The sequence below is a fragment of the Cryptomeria japonica genome, chromosome 9 (assembly GCF_030272615.1).
Source record: "Cryptomeria japonica chromosome 9, Sugi_1.0, whole genome shotgun sequence".
NCBI lineage: Eukaryota > Viridiplantae > Streptophyta > Pinopsida > Cupressales > Cupressaceae > Cryptomeria > Cryptomeria japonica.
In genome coordinates, this window is record NC_081413.1 from 543003576 (window position 1) to 543025243 (window position 21668).

The 21668-nt window shown below is 34.4% G+C and overlaps 1 long non-coding RNA gene across 7 annotated transcripts; it reads right to left on the reverse strand.

Moving 5' to 3' along the window:
• Window positions 1-349: 349 nt before the first annotated feature.
• Window positions 350-20877, reverse strand: LOC131061020 (uncharacterized). Of its 7 annotated transcripts, none has more exons than XR_009110476.1 (9): window positions 19873-20284; window positions 19685-19779; window positions 19464-19506; window positions 4490-5490; window positions 3286-4368; window positions 2975-3043; window positions 1009-2521; window positions 617-704; window positions 350-477 (listed from the first exon to the last, which is right to left on the reverse strand). It is a non-coding gene; the product is annotated as an uncharacterized LOC131061020 (long non-coding RNA). The 7 variants fall into 7 exon arrangements; XR_009110477.1 differs by having other exon boundaries at window positions 1009-1913; window positions 2468-2521; window positions 2975-4368; XR_009110472.1 differs by having other exon boundaries at window positions 1009-1639; window positions 1851-2521; window positions 2975-4368.
• Window positions 20878-21668: the final 791 nt, after the last annotated feature.

Consider the following 21668-nt stretch of genomic DNA (forward strand, 5'->3'; position numbering starts at 1 on the left):
TATTCATAAAGTGAGCAAATTATGTTTTAATAAGGGCAATTTATGATTTTTTTTGGTGAACTGTTTTAGAAATGATTCATAAAAACATTTAGAAGGGATTTGAGTTGTAATCTATAAATGAGAAATTTATTTTCAGAATCATCTTTTGTAACTTTTGTGTTGAGATTAAAATTAATGAAACCTTAAATAAAAATAAACATTAAATAAAAATGCAAAGAAAATAAAAGATGCTTTAAAAGAATGGTATTGGCCTCTCAACCATTCTTTAAGCTATCGGATAAACACACGACCTTAAGGAATAGCCATGGCCACTGGCTATTCCCATCAGTCTTTGGAAGGGGTTGTTAGCTCCTTCGGATAAATTTTTTTTATTAAACATAATATTTGTGCATGTTACAATGCTTGACCAATATGCTTGGCCATAATTTTATTAAAGAAATGATTAATATCTCAATCTCTTGCTGGCAACCCTCCACCCTGTCATACCAATTTAACCATAAATCAGTCTACTATAATGTAGCAAATATCAACATTATATTTTAAAATAATATAAGTTATGTAGATAGTAAAATAGATAATGTAAATAATCTATCTAGAAATCAGACAGCTAGAAAACCTTTTGAGGGGTCTGAAAACATTGTAGCTGAGCATGCTGAATTGTAGCTGGGCATCCTAAGGTCAATGAACTGTTGATCAAGACAAGCCTGTAAAAAATAAGAAGACGAGCAAAACCCCATCCCATTATTGTCAAACAATAGAACTATGCAAAAAGAATGGGAGCCATACAAAATCTACCTTTAAATTAAAGGTAGCAATGTCAGTTGTATAAAGAGTTTACAGCTGGGATAATCTTCAACTTTATTCTCAAATATAAAATAATTAATACCTGCCCATGTACTTGAGATAATTGATGTGGATTAGAAAGGAAATTGCAGCTTCCTTGTTCATTTTAGCAAGGCAAACAACTCATTAACTCTTATAATAAAAATAACCAATATGAAGGATTACCTGAAAAAAAGAATTTCACCCTCATTTCTTTTCTCTCTCTTCCTCTACACTGCCTCTTCAACAACTCTGCCTCTTTATTCGCTACCACAAAAAAAAAATACCAAAAAAAGAGACAAGAACAAATAATAAATGAATAACGTGGACAGACCAGTGTGCACACTGTATACAACCTTTAGAAAAAAAAGAAAATTAAAAAAAAAATCAAAACAAAACAAACTCTTAAAAAACTCTAAGAACACAAAAAAAAATTATAATGAAAGAAAAACAAGAAAACAGAATAAACCATTAAGAGAAAAGCGGAAAACAATAAAAAAAACCACATGTGTAAATCAAATAAGGCAAAAAATCTATGATTCCTCTTTATCCTAGCAAGACACACAATTCATTAGTTTTTATAATAAAGATAATTTATAAGAAGAATTATTTTGAAGAAGAATTTTACCTCCATTTGATTGCTGCTTCCTTATCTGTAATTCCTATTCATTTTAGCAAGGCAAACAGCCCATTAATTCTTAAAATAAAGATAATTTATACGAAAAATAGCCTAAAAAAAAAAAGAATTTCCATTGCCATTTCCTTTTCTTGCCTTTTCCTCTTCTCTCCCTCGCCACATCTAGCTACCAACATTTTTCTCCGAGAACATAAAAATAAACATGAGCAAGTCAAAACATGGCCTCTTTGGATTGTATAAAAACTTAAAGATTTAAGAGAAAATGACATCTAAAGTGGTCAAATCCGATATTCTTATTCGTCCTAGCAAGACAAACAACTTATATGGAGTATTAAGTGGAAAAGGAATTTTGCCTTCACTCAATACAAAAAATTGCAGATCAGGACAATACCAAAAGTCCAATAGGGCATTGCAGCTGAACATCCTATGAGGTCAGTGAACTGCTGAGACGAACCTGCAAAGAAATCCAACAAACCCTCCCTTCTTAAATCCATGTGAAAAAGATGGGGGCCATACAAATCTATTTAAATGCATTTTTTTAAAAATTGGGGGCATGATTATCTAATGTGAATTGTATTCATAAAGTGAGTAAATTATGTTTTAATAAGAGTAATTTATGATTATTCTTTGTGAACTGTTTTAGCAATTATTCATAGAACATTTATAAAGGGATTTGTCTTGCGATTTATAAATGATAAATTTATTTTCAAAATCATCATTTGTAACTTGTGTTGAGATTAAAATTAACAAATTCCCAAATGAAAATGAAAATAAAATGAGGTGGAGACCTTAAAGAATGGTTTTGGCCTATCAACCATTCTTTAAGTTGTCGTGACCTTGAGGAATAACCATGGCCACTAGCTATTCCCTTCAGTCTTTAGAAGGGGTTGTTAGCCCCTTCTGATAAACTTTTTTTATTAAACATTATATTTGTAGATATTACAATGATGTTAGATCAATATGCTTGACCAAAATTTTACTAAAGAAATTGATCAATGTCACTCCCACCGGAAAGGTTGTGAGCTTGCACTGTCTGTTAGGGTTGTGTGTAAACCCTCCACCCTGTCATACCAATTTAGTCATAAATTAGTCTACTAAATTGCAGCAAATATCAAAGTTAGATTTAAAAATAATGTAAGTTATGTAGATAGTAAAATAGATAACATCAATAATCTATAATCCATCTAGAAAATGAATACTAGAAATCAGAAAGCTAGAAAACATTTTGACAAGTCTGAATACTCAGTTATAGAAAATAAAAAATAAGTCTTTTTCTTATCATATTTGGTTTCTTAATATTTTTGGAGGAATATTAATCAGTCAGCCTGCAAACTGTTTTCCTGAATAATACAATGACACCCACCTAATAAATTTTCAAAACATTCTAAACATCTCCAAGTTAGAAATTAGGATTTCATTCTCTATTCTACACAAATCTGTAAACCGTATCCCATTATTTTCAACTTTATTCTCAGATGTAAAATAATCAATACTATAACCGTCCTTTCCACTTACCTGCCAGAGCAGTGGTTATGTGATCTCTTCCCCGGTCCACTTATCTACCCCTGTATTCAAATCTCATGACTGCATTGAAATCTCACTTCATCAGTCCTTTGCTCAACCCACTATTTACCTATCAGCATTTTTCTCTAAGAACATAAAAATAAACATGAGAAAATCTATTAGAAATGAAAATAAACCAAATTAAAACATAGCCTCCTTGGATTGTGTAAAAACTAAAAGATTAAGAGAAAAATGAACTTTGTTAGATTCTATTATTCCTCTTTATCTGTGATTAGTATAATAAAGATTTCATTAGTTCTTACAATAAAGATAATTTGTACGAAAAATTGTTTGGAAGAAAAATTTTGCCTCCATTTGATTGCTGCTTCCTTATCTGTGATTCCTATTCATTTTAACAAGGCAAACAACCCATTAATTCTTATAATAAAAAGAATTTTGCCCTCATTCAATTGTCGTTTCCTTTTCTCTGCCTTTTCCTCTACTGTGCCTCTTCACCAACTCTGTCTCTTTATCTGCTACCAAAAAAATTTAATACCGAAAAAAAGAGACTAGAACAAATAATAAATGAATAACATGGACAGACCAGTGTGCACACTGTATACAACCTTTGCAAGAAAAAGAAAAATTCTTAAAAAAATCAAAACAAAACAAACTCTTGAAAAAAAATTGAACAAACAGAGCATTGAGAAAAAAAAAATGAAAGAAAGATCAAGAAAACAGAATAAACAATTAATAGGAGGGAAAACCAATTTAAAAAACCCACATGTAAGTCAAACAAGGCAAACAATCTATGATTCCTCTTTATCCTAGCAAGAGACAAACAATTCATTAGTTCTTATAATAAAGATAATTTATATGAACAATTATTTTGAAGAATTTTACCTCCATTCAATTGCTGCTTCCTTATTTGTGATTCCTATTCATTTTAACAAGGCACACAACTCATTAATTCTTATAAATAAATATAATCTATACAAAGAATTACCTGAAAAAAGAATTTTCCCCTCATTTAATTGCCATTTTGTTTCTTGCCTCTTCCTCTTCTCTCCCTCGTCACCTGCTCTGCATCTAGCTACCAGCATTTTTCTCCAAGAACATAAAAATAAACATGAGCAAATCTATTAGAAATGAAAATAAACCAAATTAAAACATGGCCTCTTTGGATTGTGTAAAAACTGAAAGATAAAGAGAAAATGACATCTAAAGTGGTCAAATCCAAGATTCTTATTCGTCCTAGCAAGATAAACAACTTATAAGAAGTACAAGGTGGAAAAGGAATTTTGCCTTCACTCAGTACAAAAAATTGCAGACCAGGGCAATATCAAAAGTCCAATAGGGCATTGCAGCTGAGCATCCTATGAAGTCAGTGAACTGCTGAGATGAACCTGCACAGAAGTAGAAGTCCAACAAACCCTCCCTTCTTAAATCCATGTGAAAAAGATGGGGGGTAGACAAATCTGTTTAAATTGAAGGCAACAATGTAAGTTGTTTAATAGCTGGGTTTACCTTAGAATCCTGACGAAATTATCAAGAGGAGATATTTTTACTGAAAGATAAGTCCTGAAATAACAGAAGTGCCCACATGTAAGTCTACTTTAATTCTTCATTTTTCGATGCATAATTTGGTCTGTAGACATCTGTTAGATCCACCAGAGTTTATAGAGCCTAGGCATGAAAGAATTCAAACACAGGGTTGGCTGTTTTGGAAATCTATCTTCCTTCTAGAGCAGGTACTTGTGATCATAACGAACTTCTCATCTCTATTTCTCTACATCTCATGACTACATTAGAATCTTGACCAAAAGGAATAAACAGAAAAATGAAAACCACCATTTATCTACCAGCATTTTGCTGCAAAAACATAAAAATAAACAATATTAGTCAATCTATTAAAAATGAAAACAAATCAAATTAAAACATGGTGTAAAAATTGAAAGATTAAGAGAAAATGGCCTCTGAAGTGGTCAAATCTGAAATGTTGAATCAGCCATCCATATGTAAACAATCTATGATTATTGAGTATCCTAGCAAGGCAAACAATTTGTTAGTTCTTATAAAAAAAATAATTTATATGAAGAATTGTTTGGAAGAAGAATTTTGCCTCCATTTTACTGCTACTTCCTTATCTGTGATTCCTATTCAGTTTAGCAAGGCAAACAACCCATTCATTTTATAATAAAGATAACCAATATAAAGAATCGCATTGAAAAAGGATTTTGCCCTCATTCAATTGTCATTTCCTTTGTCTTCCTCTTCCTTTTGAAATAAGAAAAGAACCTACCAAAACATGAGCTAGTAGATCTATATTACTTGGAGCGAATATTTTCTTCTTGATTATAATGAACGGAAAGAATAAAGAAGTACAAATTAATAGCATAATATGTCAAAGTGCCACCAGAAGTTGCAGGTTGACGAAGTGTCACATTAGAAATGGCACCATTTGCTGAAAGGATGCAAACTGCACGAGGTCCTTGTTGTGAAAATGACATTAGCTTTGATGCAACATCCTGCAAGGAAACACTATACTTCAGTTGCTTCGATAACACTGGATTGATTTTTCTTTAACAAATCCTAGATGCTTGCTTCAACAAGATCTTGCAAAGAATTTATCTTCACTTAGATTACATTCATGAATAAATGAATGCTGTATGAGATCCTTGGGTGTTATAAACTGCTTATATCAACAGCAATCTTGCATCCATAAGCATGCAAAGCATTACAGAATAAAATATAATAATCTCATTATTTGAATTATGATATCACATCTGACATGTTTTAGGGTACCATTGTTAAATTAACATATAAATCCTATAGCATTTGGAACATAATGAATTCATCATCATGTCTATGACATGCTGACCAGTTTTGTTGTAATTATTGACATATATATTCCATCATATTTGAAGCCTCATTAGTAATTAATTTATTAATATTTACATTGCCTGTTGAACAACCTGTTGCTGTCAGCCAGCCAACAAGAAAAAAATTAATAATAATATAGCAATGTTAATATTCTTTTCATAATCTATGGTATCATTTACTCTAGTACATCTATATTAGGTGATTGTTGTTATAACCGATTATAAAAATCCCCTAATATTTGGAACCTAGAAAATTTATTGCTATTTTGAATTTGCTAAAACCTGTTGCCCAACCTGCTGTCTTTGACCAACAAATCAGACAAAAATGACTAATACATATAGATTATTTATTTACTTTTCATAATCTAGGGTCTCATTTGCCCTGGTGTTTGTCTATTGTAATTGAATGTACTCTTTGAGTCCCACTGACCTACTTTGTGTCATTAGTTGACACCAATATGATTTATTTCTCTCTTCACTTTCTCATCTGCACAGACAGGGCCCGTGAGGAAGAAGAGAGTTTTGCATATTTATGACAAGAAACTAGTGCTTATAAGTTATAAACTATGTCACCAGATCCGTGGCTTGTCCAGCCAGATCCAGGTCCAGAACAAACCAGATTTACAATCCATTTCGATGCGTTAGGCAACCACAAATATTAATACTAAATTTTTTTGTTAAAATATTATATTCATATATTATTATATTCAATATTTACAATATTATAGTCGTTCATGGCATAGTGCAATTGTTGAATCGTGGCATTGTCGTTGTAGCTACCAACATTTGAAACCCTGCTGGGCCATTGTGATCATTGGCATTGTGCCCTCACTGATCCACTGTGCTTCCAGATTTGAACATTCAAGTTGAAGCTGTTCGCATTCATGTTGGTGACTTCATGCATCAAAACCTTGGGCCGGTGTGCTTGCGGACTTTGTGCCTCTACCCAGCTACTAAGCTCACAGGTTTGGACTATTAGTGTTAATGAAATGCATTTATGCCAGGGATGAGGTCCCCCATTTGTGGCCTCAATTGACTCTTGCCAAACTAAAAATTTTCATGTTATCAATCAATCAATATATATTATATTGTATAATAATATTTGTAATAAAAAGTAATAAGAAACATGTATGTTGTTTCTAAAATTCCTTCTCGTAGGCTGCAAATATACATACATATATATATATATATATATATATATGCTTTTTAAATGTTTTAGCTGGATCTATGAACCAAATCTGCAAACCCAAATCAAGATCCAAACCAAAACTGGCAGCATGGCTTGTAAACAATGAGCTATGTAAGCATTGCATTGGTACTTTGATTTCTAGTTCACTGCTTTAAAGATTCTAATTCAGTGAAATCCATCCTTACGACTTGTTGGTAAACAGATTTGTTGCTTTAAGTAATCTTCTTGAAGAACCCTGTTTCGCCCTGTGATCAGCAACAAAATGTTCACAACAGTTGAAGAATTGCAGAACAATAGCAATTCCTCTCTGCGTTTGAGCCAGCTCCCTCATATGATGGGGGTATATGGATTTTCTAAGATTTAAAGAACAACATGTATAATCAAAACTGATAGAGAAATAAGATATAAACTTATCAATTTTTAAATTCCACACATCCAAGTTAAGCTACCAAAACTTGAAATAATAATCTTCTTCACATGCAATGTTAAAGGATAGCAAATGGTTATCATTGATAGGACATAAGAATATTAACAATAACACTTGAGATGAACTGAACACACATCAAAAACATTTCTCTATTGCTTTCTTGCTTGAATAGTACTATTTGAGTCCTTCATACAATGCTTTGCGAAAAAGGGGAACCCCTTGATTGAATTTCAATGAGGTATATATAGGTGAGGTTAGTAACCACCTAAGGTAACTACCTAGAATAACTAACTCACTTTAAGTGTAACAACTTGAAATAACTAACTCATTTTGAAATAATAGTTACTTAAAGTAACTACCTGAGTTGAGCACTTAAAATAACTACCTAACTTAATCACTTGGGATAACTACCTAAGTCAATGCTTAGAATAACTACCTTTTTGAAGATAAGTTAGGATTTACCTAACTTTCACAAAGCTAAATTCAAAAGGCTAACTTTAATTACAATAAAGTGACATCAATTTGAAACCTATTTACTTTGAAGAAAGAACTTGATGTCAATTTCGTTGAGATGACCTCCATATCTTCATCTACATCTTTTGTCTTTGTAACCATTTCAGCATCAACTCTCTGCTTACACTGCGAAGTGTAGCTACATACTGAAACATCTACACCTTCGGGACCGATTCCTTAATGAGATTTAGTCATCTTTTCTTATCATTAAAGTTATGGATCTGATCATGCTTCAAATTGAGCTCACCAACACAACCTCTTGAATACTCTTAGATGTCACAACTTCCACTTAATTGTAGCTTCTAGCAACTTTGAGCTTGATCTTGTAATCATGTCGCTCCATTCCTTGTGATGATATCTCTTTGAGCCAATATGTCAAACAACTTGGTGTGTTGCTATGATTCCAAATTTTGAATGTATCTTGCCTCAATCGGGCAATGCGCTGCTATACGATCAAGATACCATGGCGTTGACATGAAAGGAATTTGTATGGGTCTTGGAGCTTTGCTTGAAAGTTTCTTGGCTACGTTAATGGACATCCATATTCAAATCTCCTATGTTGCATTTGTAGCGTGCCACTTTTGTGTTAACTACTTATGTCAAACGTTTACATTCTTTCCTTGTGCTCTAACTGGACGTCCATATGTTGTCTCAAATCTCTTGTTTCTACTGCAATCATTATGTTTCATTCTTTAATCTTTGATACCATGGCGTTGACATGAAAGGAATTTGTATGGGTCTTGGAGCTTTGCTTGAAAGTTTCTTGGCTACGTTAATGGACATCCATATTCAAATCTCCTATGTTGCATTTGTAGCGTGCCACTTTTGTGTTAACTACTTATGTCAAACGTTTACATTCTTTCCTTGTGCTCTAACTGGACGTCCATATGTTGTCTCAAATCTCTTGTTTCTACTGCAATCATTATGTTTCATTCTTTAATCTTTGATGAACACGGGCTCTTTGAGGCACTATGTCAAATAGTTCACGTGATGCTTTGATGGGTGTCTATTCTATGCTCCAAAACTCACATTTTGGCATGAGCAAGAAGGATGTTAGCAATTCAGTTATAAGCCTGCGAACTGCATTTTCTTGAAAGTATGAAAAGCCTTGTCAACAAATCGATTTTCTGTGACTCTCTTGATCATTGCACTGTGAAATGACATTTCTTTGAGGTATTCTACCAAACAATTCAAGAGCCTCAAGTCTCTTCTTGCACACTGCGCATGCATGTCTTCCATGACCGTAGAGATTGGTGTGATTTAGTTTGTTTTAACTAACAATGGTGTTAGCTTAAATTTGCTTTGTATTACATGCTTTTCCCATTTGAGAGCTTCAAATGCATTTGTAATAAGTCAGTTATAATAACTAACTTACATATCGGCTTCTTCTTTAATAATACAAACATGCTGATTCCCAACAACTCCATCAGTATTTTGTTTCACAACTTGCCACTATAGAATAACTAATTCTTTAATAAATGAGAATGCATCAGCGTCTTTCAAACCGATAATGCCTCGAGATTGAATACCTCTGCATCTTTAAAAACTTGGCCAACTTGCCGATGATGCTAAAATTATCGATGAAGATATTAAATGCAACATAACGTTCCCCTTTTAGTGACTTGTATTTCTTGGACAAAACACCGATTTGCATCACCTTGTCAGTGTTTCGTCAACTTCAATGAAATTTCAATGCCCCTTCATAGCTCTTATCGGCGTTTAAGTAAAGTGCAAAAACTTGCTGATAGCTTCTACAAACAATGTCTCATCGAACTTTTCGCTTGCTTTGATAATACCGATCGATAATTTAGATTACTTTGACAAGTAGGTGAGAAGGCCAATACATTGTACTTGTTGACATGAAAACCCTCATTTATAACTTTTTTTGACCATGAGCTTATCAATATGAGGAGTTTGACACCAAAAGTTTAAATTTTGACAAGTTCAAATTGGGGCTAACACGACTGTATCAAATGTTTTGATTTCTAGCTATTATTATTATTAAAGTTTACAAGATCTTTTTTCTCTCTATATATGGCCTTCAGGTCAGTTCTTTGGGTCACCTATGTGCATTTATTACTATGCTTTTGTGTGTGGCATATTGACACTTCATACACAATAATCTGACCTTCAAGCCAGTTATTACTCACCAATGCAAGCGGCAACTTGGTTAAAGCCTCAAATTAGGGAGCCATAATATAACAACATAGTCAGAAATGAACATCAAAGGTTACATACATGTTTCTGTTGTCTAAATTTTTTTTGCGGTGAGCCCAATACATTTCACTCAGAGAATTCTTAGCAAGATAGAATATTGAATATTAACAAAGAAATAAGCTTATTCTAGGAGGATATAATAAGATTAAGAAAAACCTTTCTTCCAAAATTATGTGACCCAGCTGAACAACTAATTACTACACCAAAGATTAATTTTTCTTTTGAATAGGGTGGACCTTAGTGTTGTTTTGTTTGATTATCACAGTAGAACAAATTCATACTTTCATGTTTCTACGAACTTGTTTTTTTAGAATTTCTTATCATTCTCTGTTTGCAGAAATTTCATATTTTGATTTGAGAATTTTCCAGATTCAGGATTTCGTATTTTAGATTTCATTGGTAAGCCCACTTTCTTGGATTTGTGGGAAAACCCCTAGCAGTCACATTGTTTTCAGATGATTAGAGATTCTATTAGAGAGCACTGTTCTCGGAATATATTGAGCTTTGTACAGAAGATCGAAGAACATGGTTATAGGAACTTGATATTTTGTGCAAAACCCATGAACTCAGACAACTAGAGATTCTATTAGAGAGCATTGTTTTCAGAATATTGAGCTTTCTGTAAAAAGTTGAAGGCAGTAATTATAGGAACTTAATGTTTTGTGGCGAAACCCATGAGCTCAGACATCTAGAGATTCTATTAAGGGCATTGTTTTTGACATGTATTGAGCTTTATCAATTATGTAGAAGATAAAAGCAGGTGGTTATTCAAATTTGAAAATTTGCCACAATATCCATGACCAAGGGTGCAAGTAGATCAATATATGAAATTGTTGACAAAGATCCAGACCTTAGTAATGATCTCTACAAACAGGAGATTAACAAAAAATTATTGTTGAAGTTTGGTGGTTTCTTGTTGGGCAATTCCTTAGGAATGGGGCATCACAAAGGGGGGCAAAAAGTACACGAGTCAATGTCCAAATAAATGCTACATGTACATGTTGTCATTTTATGACACCCTTGGTCCATCAGTAAGAACCGATCAGAGATATGTTCCATGGACTAGCGCTGCCCCAGTTGATCAAAGAGAAAAGCAATGGAATTATGAAGTGTGAAGTGTTGTCTTGTATGGAGGTTCCTTCTCTTTGCCTTCTCTTCTTTTCTTCTCCAGAACCCCGAGGTTCCGAAGTTCCCTCCTCTTCTTCTTCCCTTCCCCAGAACTCTGGAACCCCGAAGTTCCGAAGTTCCTTCCTTGGCCTTCCCTTTCTTTTCTCCGGAACTCCGAGGTTACGAAGTTCTCTCTTTCCCTTCCCGAAACTCCAAAACCCCGAGGTTCCGAAGTTCCTTTGCTAGGTCTTGCCTTTTCCTTTCCTTGCCTTCTCTCTGAAGTTCTTTGTTGTCTCTCCTTTCTCCTTCCCAAAACTCCAGAACCTCAAGGTTCCGAAGTTCTTTCCTTGTCTTCCCCACTTCGGGAACCCGAGTTTCCGAAGTCCTCAAACTTCCTTCCAACTTGCAACACTTCTGGATGGCATGATCAACACTCAAAGCTTTAAATGCTCCAACGACTTTGGTGACTTGTGCACCTTCTTTTGTGGAGCTACAGGGGTGCATTTAATGATTTTGGCAGGATTTCCATCAAGAGAGGTACAGGGCCATGCTTGTCGAGGTTACTTATGTCATGTCTGCATGCTCTGACTTTGGAATGTCAGTCAATCCACCCTTCTCAGGGTTGCATTTTTGGGGTATGGCTAGGTTGCTTGCATGTACAGAAAGTCAGGTGCATGCACTTCCCTGCACTCCCAAACTGACATTTTCTTGCACACACAAGGGTCATGATCATTCTTGTAACCAGTTTTCTATATAAAAGTTGTTAAGCCTCATTGTAAAGGGTTCTCTCCCTGTTGGCTTGAGCTATTCTATGCTCTTTCACTTCTCTTGTATTTATCTTACATTTTTTGCAACTGTAAGTTTGTCCATTGGCCTTATAATGAATTCTAACCTCCATACCTCTTGGCATTCAACGAATTCTAACCTCCATACATGCATTGGGGTCATTCATACAACTGAAGTTTGTGCATCTCCTAGGTATTTCAGTTGATTCTGTGTCATTTCGGGTAGGGAGAGAAACAATCTCTTATCTTGGTGCATCACCTCCTTTCATTTTAAGCTAAGTTACCGGTTCCGATTCGGATTCAGGTTCGGATTCGGGTACGGATTCGCGGATTCGGCAAAAAAAAAATGGGGGGGGGGGGTACAAGTACGGGTTCGTCCGTACATATATATATATTTTTTAATTTTTTTTTAAATATATATATATATATATGTTCAAACTTCAAACATCAAAATTATATATGTTCACAGTTCAAACATACAATGTAACTTTCCCATATAAATGATAACAGATAAATCATAAATCATAAATCCATAATTGCCAATGCCAATAAATATTCTGATATTGATATATCATAAATCATAAATGTAATATCATATTCATAATTTGCAAAAAAGATAATATTCAAGTTTCAAGTTTCAACTGATTCAAGTTTCAAAATGTTAAAATAAGATTAAAAAATTTGTTTTTTAATTGTTTTTCTTTGTTTTCTAACCCATGGGCCCCGTTTTTGGGAACCCACGAGGCTTGGGTTTACCCGGGTCCTCCCTAGTTCGACCTGGGTCCCACCCGGGTCCTGCCCAACCACCTGGGCAAGACCCGGGTGGGACCCAGGTCGAACTAGGCTCGGACCAGGACCGAGCATGAACCAAGACCAAGACCCAACCATTTTTGGCAAGAACCGGTAACTCAGATTTTAAGCATTTCTCTCTTCCCTTTTCCTCTGCAAGTTGTTAGGATAGGCTTAGAAGTAAGTTTTGAAGTGTTGAGTTGGTTCAAAACCTGCACCTGGATTGAGAAGGAAGCCGGCCTTCTCCAAAGATTCAACCCCCTTGCACAAGGTCCCACACTTTGAGGTTGTTTCCATGTTTCACAAGGTTGCTGAGTTGATAGCTCAGCAAGGGTGCAAGCTTTTGTGATAACAGTACCCCAATTCAAAGACTATGTCTACATGAGAAAAAGGAAGCATATACAACTACTTTATTGAGCTTGAAAATCATGGCCCCAATGTTGGTAACATTGAAATCACACTTGCAGCACTTTCAGGGGCTTAACCTACAAAGATTTGCAAGAAAGCTGAATGGCCAGATCTGAAGTGAAATACAAATTTATTACTAAAGTTTCTCTGCAAATTACAAGAGAGGCACTAGCCTTATTTGCTTAAGTGGAACAGATTTGGAGCTCTGTAATTCCCTCCATGAATCCAAATTTCTGATGCACTTCAAACTTTGAAGCTATTGTTTACAAGATTGACAGTCTTCAGCCAATTCAACAAATTGTGCTACATGTTCTTTCTAGACTATTACAGCTTCAGCGTGTACTTTTTCAGGCACAATTGAGGATTCAGCATATCGCATATCATAATCAAGCTTCCTAAACCATGAAAGTTCAATAAATTATCTTTCTTAGCTATGCAGACTAGCTGGACAAGTGCTTAAAACACCAAAGATTGATTTGAATTGAGAATTAGGGATGACTTGCCTGTGAGCTTGGTTATTTTGTGTACCAGAGGCATCAGTAAAGAATTTTACTGTTTTTGATTTCTTGAAATTTGTTTTCCAGATTTTCAGACCATCTTTGATCCAAATTTTCAGATTTTCTTTTGATAATTCTCAAACTTGCTTCCAAATTTTGGTTCGTTTCATTTTTTGCATTGTGTAGATATCAAGCAGAAATCTATTAGTAATAGAATAGTATCAAAAAGATGAAAAATATTCCTTCCAACAACTGGATACCATTGCAAACAACCACAAACTCAAACTGAGAAGAAAACCTTGCACACATGATGCAGACCATATAAAAGCCATATGACTTCATAACCTTTTGAAGCCACACAAGGCCAAATGAAACCATGCAAACCTAAATTCATGACCAGTCAAAGAATATGGAGAAAGCAATGGAATGCCAGAAAAAAGAAATGAAACAATCATTAAACAACGAGGTTTATGAAGGCAAACCAACAGGACTTCAAATGGAAACTTTGATTACCCTATCAAGCATGGGTTAAACAAATCAATCTTTACTTTCAAAATTGTACAATTACTAAAATAGATAGAAATGTATTATCTTACACCTTAAAGTAGCAGCCTAGCAACAATAAAAGCTAATCACCAAGATCCTATAAACAAGTGGAGTATGTTAAAGCTGCTATCAATAATAGATTTAAACACCAAATGACCTTGTACAAGCCTACATGCTGTGCTTATCACTTGTTGTAAAATACTAAAAAGTAACATGAAAGACTACTGAAACAACAAAATCCTTGTCTGCTGAACTACCAAACCTTCTGAAAATAGGCAACATCTCAGATCTATGCATGACTTTAGAGCTTCTGAAAATAGACAAACTCTCAAATCTGTACATGATTTTAAACCTTCCAACCTTCCATCATTCAGCCCTCAATTAAAAAAGAACCCAGCCACTAAAATTCTAAAACTACCTGTTGCCTTTTTTTTGCCCTTCAGGTCAAAAGTAGTCCCACACAGAATCCTAGGTCCTGGTAGTCAATTTCAGAGGGGTTTTAAATGATAGGAGTCGTCGAATTACCCAAATAAAATGCCTTTGGTTTAATATGGTTAAGTTTTAAAGCGTTTATTTTCTTCTCTTGTTAAGTCAAAGCTTTCAAAGTTTCTACAAGTGAAATCATCCCACGTTTCATGGAGTCAAGGGAAAGTTCTTTTTGGAGGAAATCAAGAGCTAAAAGAAAAAAGAAAACCATTATCTCCACGTTATTGTGTTAGGGTTTTCTTCAAGATTTACATTTGAGCTTTTCTTTCATCTTGTTCTTCATTGTGGATTTGAAGCTTTCTGTGAAATAAGCTGCAATAAACTTGAGTTTTCTCCCATGCAAACCATTCTACACCTCTGCAGCATCATCAAAGAGAAGTTATCTAACCCATGCAAAGGTTCACGCGTGGAAGTGCATAGTAAAGTTCAGATTTTGCCAGTTCAACCCATGCAAGGATCCACGTTAGAAGGTAGGGGTTCAAAACCCTACTTTGAAAAAAGAATAGATCTTGTATTGTCATGCATTAGATGTTCTTACAATCATGTCTAAAGGAAAAGCATGAAAGTTAAAAAGGACAGTCACAGCAGTAATGATAGTCAAAAGGGTCTTGTGACTGTGAACATGAAGAAGAAATCCTAGACCTAGAAAAGTATGATATGACAGTCAAGGTTCATTAATATTGTTAAAATCTTTTTAAGTTGTTAAGAGTAAAACGATGCCTTGACTACAAATTGGATACCATGGGAGGTAGGTGGCTGTGAAGTGAAAGCCTTATAGCAGAAAATAATGATTCTGAGACATAATTAGCACAGTCATTAAGGACAGTAAGATCAAATAAAACAAGCAGTTACCTCAGGGCAGCCTGCAGGTTATGATGGTTATATTTCAATGTCAGTGATAGACCAAAGGCAGGTTTAAAATGGCCAAGAGCAGAAACAATGCATATCATGAAAAAAGTGCACAAACAGAGTCCTACATAAGGAACCCAAGATAGGACAGAGTTACAGCAATCTACAAGGTTTTGTGACAGTCACTGTCAGACTAAGGAGCAGTCAAGGTACCTGTAGCAGCCCTAGATCTTGCAGTCCCAAAAAAGCAGTCATCCAGCAGTAGAAATGACAGTAAACATCAAAACATTCAATCCTTCACAGTGATGGTAGTGGGTAAGAAAAGGTGAGCAGCCACAATCATAAAACCAAGGTAATGTGATCTAAGGGTAAAACACAATCTCATCAAAGAATGTAATGACAATCAAGGAAAAGAAAGTTCAGTCAAATGCCTAGACAATACAAGTGCTGCAATATCAATGACTGTTCTTAGAGGATGTAATGAATGAAAGAGAAAGCTTATGAGGATTACCAAACATCAAGGATATCAAAGATGGGTGAACCACAGCTTACAAAGTTTTTTGCAGGCCAGATGTTAGTGGGATACTAAGGAGCAAGGCATTCACAATTCAAGGACACCCCACTATCATAAGGTCAATCATAGCTCAAACATCAATGAGATAATAAAGAAGGCTCTTTATCACTGTTATATAAAAACCATGAAACAATGATCAGATCCAAGCAAGATATAAAAATGAGATAATAGAACAACCACAGTGAATGAAGAAAAGTCACAAAAATGTGCAGAGATAAGAGAGGATAGCCTATTTCCTTCTAAGATCAGCAAGGACAGAGACCTAGAACTCAGAATGCAGTCTATAAAGAACGGTGACAGAGAAGGACTGATCACAGTAATCTTATCGCTGTCAGGATAGAAGATTGCAGTCATGACAGAGCAATGCCATGAAACAAATGACTGCATAAAGTTGCAGTCACAGGATACAGTGAAAGAACTTTGTAATAGGACACTACAAATTAAAGGACAGTCGTAGTGCCAAGAAACAATAAGCATTCATGGTCAAGAACAAGTGGAAGACAATCAGATCAGAGATGATACAATACAAAGCTTCTAGAATAAAGGGGCAGTGAGGTTTTGTCATTAATCAAAGCATCATAAGAAAGTTACAACCCAAGATCACCACAATAACAGTGGTAAAAGGAAGACAGTGTAAAGGTCAATGACCTAAGAGCAGTTTATAGATCAAAGGTCACAGTCCAAAGCAAAAAGCTTGAAAAGGCATATAACCCTGTCACAGGTGATACTTGATGCGAAGATATGATGGAAGGATAGGCAGTGAATAAATGAGGTACAAAGAGTCATCAGATCTTTTATTATTTTCAGGACATTGGGCACCTAAACAAACAAGGGATTGGCATGGTTTCACAAGATTGAGAATGTATTGTCAAGATAACAAGTCAGATGAGAGGTTAAGGAAGGAGTTGCAATCCCGTCTAAGAATGAAAGACTTAAAGGGAGAGTTCAGATACAGGAGAGGTATAACCATGACACATCAGTACTCAAGCTGAAAATCCCAAGGACATGAGCATCTTCAATCCCCTACAATGAACACCAAATGATAGTCATAGTCCCAAGGACAGAAAAATGCAGTGAACAAAATACAGAGCACAAATGATATTTTGCAATCCTTATCAAAATCAAGTCTGAGGTTCTAAGAGCAGTCAAAGCAAATTCAGATATCAAGAACACTGTACAGTTTTAGATACATGCAGAACAAGATTTGGTGAAGCATCTGTGAACCTATCCAAGTGTGCAGGTTATCATGAAGTGTCCCAATCAGGAAATAATGATAAACAATGCAAAACAAAAGGCAACGATTGAGATATCCTACGCCTGATAAAGAGGGTACTCAAGCTTTAAGCTCAAAACAAGTCCTCCTATCATACATCAATCTGTTATTCTTTAACTTCTCCTTCACCTAAGTATAAGAGAAAGCAAACTTCAAGACCAACTACAAATTCTTAAGCATAAAGAGGTAGAGTTTTCAGTTCATGCATTAATCCAAGAAAGGTAAAAAGGGTTTTTGAGGGCAACTACAGCAGTTCATGGTCAGTTAAGAACCCCATATGGATTGCACATGAGTAGGGGAAGTTTTGGGCCCACAAATACTAAATTCAGAGCAGTTTTAAGCCCTGTTCCACATGCCTTTAGATCAAATTCGACCCAAGAGAACTATATCATGCAAGTTGGAGGAGATTTCAAGGATGAAGAGTACTAGTTCAAAGTTCATCAAGTAGTTCCCAGTTTGAGTTCATCTCAATCTCTTCTTTCAGTTAGTCAAGGATGCTGCTTCTCTTCTATAAGTCTTCATACTTCTTCATTTTCTCTTCTAGTTCTTTCTTTTATGCTTACATACACAGCAGTAAAAGCATTGTAACTCAGCAGATTTCTTTCAAATTTCAGAGTTTTTTCATTTTGTAGTAGCAAAAGACTTCTTTCAAATTCAATAAAAAGGCAATGGTTCCTTCAAAGTTGTTCTTGTTTTCCTATTGTCAATGAATGATCTGCTTTTCTTACTGTGATTTTCTCATAAATCCTTTAATTTGCCTCATTCTTGTAATGCTGAAACAAGAAATTTCATAAGTAGTACAGGTTATATGCTGTGTTTTCCTCAATCAAGTTAGAGTTGTGAAACCTAGTTTCTTTCAAGTAAACTTTGAAAAAGAAGACATTCATATGAAACACTATTGTACTCTGTGATCTTAATCGAGTTGTGAGAAGGTTTATGCTTTTGTTGGGCCAGATTGTAAGTCAAAATTAGTAGTTTCAGACCTAAGTTTTGGTGCATCACCTCCTATTAGTAGTAGTTTAAGTTTTCAAGCAATCTTTCTCCCCTTTTCCCAAGCAAGTTTTATTTTAGTAGTTATAGCAGGTATCTTAAGGGAGCCAGCCCATAATCTGGAGGTTTATCTCTGTCATAAGCAACCCACAGCCTTAGAGATGATCCCATATTGCACAGGGTTGCTGAGCTTTCGAGCTTAAGCATTCAGGGCATAATCCTTCGTGACAACACTACCTCAAGAAGAATTTTTGTGAAACCCTACAAAAAATCTAAAAGATAAAATACCCAAGAAAGGCAAAATGCTTCAAGGAAATTATGACATGAGAAATTGACAATGAAAAACCAATGTTAGAAAACCTGACAGCAACTCAAAATAAAACAACAGTGCCCAAACATGAAAACTGAATCAGTCAACCTCAAAAGATCACTAATAAACCTTTGGAGAAGTTCCATCTAACCATACTCTTCTTCATTACAAGATTGTTCAACAGCTTAAAAGTTAGTACTGACTTGAACTGTAAACCCAACTTTTAATCTATTTTTTTTCATAAAAACTAAATAACCACCATCTGAGGCACAATTTATTTATGAAGCTGAACAAGAAGACCATCAAGAAGCCTAAATTTGGAACAATTACAACCCAACAGCAGAAAAATACAAATCCAGCAATCTGACCATAACCTAGATTTTAATGTGATAAGCATTGGTTTGTACAATGCAATCCCTACATATCAATGATATAAGAAAAATACTTTAATTCACCCTAGGGACTGTCTCCTTCAATTCCTCCAATGGTAAAAGACAAATGCTTACGACAATGAGGATGACCTCCTATACCCTTTATATCCTGTGCTTCAATCAATTATTGAAAAAAAAGAACAGTATGTTCAAACTACAATAAAAGAAAGAACGAGAAAACAGAATAAACTATTAACAGGAAAGGGAAAAACAATTAAAAAAACTCACCTGTAAATCAAACAAGACAAACAATCTATGATTCCTCTTTATCCTAGCAAGGCAAACAATTCATTAGTTTTAATAAAATAGATATTTTATATGAAGAATTATTTGGAAGAAGAATTTTGCCTCCATTCAATTACTACTTCCTTATTCATGATTCTAATTCATTTTAGCAAGGCAAAAAACCCATTAATTCTTAAAATAAAGATAACCTTACAAAGAATTACCTGAAAATGTTTTTCTCCCTCATTCAATTGCCATTTCCTTTTCTTGCCTCTTCCTTTTCTCTGCCTCTTCACCTGCTGTGCCTCTTTATCTGCTACTACAAAAATGTAAAGCCAAAAAAACCAAAAATAGAAATCAGAAATCAGAAAGCTAGAAGGCAACAATGTAAATTGTTTATAGCTGGGTTCACCTTAGAATCCTGACTGAAAGAGAAGTCCTAAAAAAACAGAAATGCCCATGCGTATTTGTGATCATAATGAACTTCCCATCTCTAATTCTCTGCATCTCATGAATCTCAACCCAAAAGAATTAAAAAGAATAAAGAAAACCAAGAAAACTACCATTTGTATTTTAGCATTTTGCTGCAATCTATTAGAAATGAAAACAAATTAAATCAAAAAATCATGTACAAATGTGGAAGATTAAGACAAGAATAGCCTCTGAAGTGGTCAAATTTAAGGGGTTCAATCAACCATCCATATTAATTAATCTATTCTTCTTTACCCTAGCAAGACAAACAAGTCATTAGTTCTTATAATAAAGATAATTTATATGAAGAATTGTTTGGAAAAAGAATTTTGCCTCCACCATGATTCTATTCATTTTAGTAAGACAAACAATCCATTAATACCTATAATAAAGAATAAAGATAATCGAATTACCTGGAAAAAGAATTTTGCCCTCAATTGCCATTTCACCTGTTCTGCCTCTATATCTGCTTAAAAAAAATGTAATACCCAAAAAATAGAAAAAGTAGTAGATAAATAACATTGACAGACCAGTGTGCACACTGTATACCACCTTTAAAAAAAAAATGAAAAGAAAACAAACCCTTAAAAAGTGAACAGACAGAACGCTGACAAAAAAAATACAGAGAAAGAAAGAACAAGAAAACAGAACAAACTATTACAAGAAAACTGAAACAAAACAAACCCTTAAAAAATCAAAACAAAACAAACCCTAAATAAATTGAACAGATAGAACGCTGACAAAAAGATTCAGAGAAAAAAAGAACAAGAAAACAGAACAAACCACTAGCAGGCAAGGGAAAAACAATAGAAAAAACCATTGTCAATAACAGAATGAGATTGAATTGTTCATTTATATCATCACTTGAAATGCTTTTGCCAGCTCCACGTTTGAATTTCGGTTATGTTATTCTCTCGAACACTCTCAACGGCTATTTGATTTTTTATGTTTTCCTTCTTGGCTGGAGAAATACACGTTCAAGGCGCTCTAACTTTTTTCTAACTACAAATACATGAAACAAGTGATGTAATTTAAACTTGATTATTTGTTGGTTGTTTAATTTTTATGTATTGTGAAATAGATATAATATTAATTAGTATTTTTATTTTAGATGTAAAATGGATATATATATAATGAAAAAGATTTCCACGTCTAAGAGTGGCAGTAGGAAAAAGTATAAATCTTCATTCAAACCAACATTAAGGAAGACACAAGTAATAAAGTCATAAAGCTTGGGAAATACTAAACCTTAGAGAAAACACACACAACGTTGGCATTGATGTTCCATGGTTTGATGGATCAATCATCGGCAGTGAGTGGGTACACCCCATCATTCATGTCTAGTGACACGCTACAATGTACAAGTCCAAATAAATAAAATCTACTATTAGAAATATTATCAATGTTATGCCGACCAAACAACACAAAAATCAACAAACACTATCCACAAGTACATGATATAAGGAAACTTAGGCAAAGATTCCTAGCAATTCAAATAGAATATAATAAGGTTTTATCAAAACAAATTTTTGTGGCATTCAAATGCCTTTTATGATTACCATTTTTTATTTTTACTATAACTTCGATGAAAAGTGAATGTAAATGGCAATGACGACTTTAAAAAGATTTTAAAACCAATGTGCATACTCTACTTTCCTTCTTTGTATATAGACTTGTTGATTTTTTATTATTTACAAATAAGAAGTATACCAATTTTTATGTCTTTAAAAAGAAGAG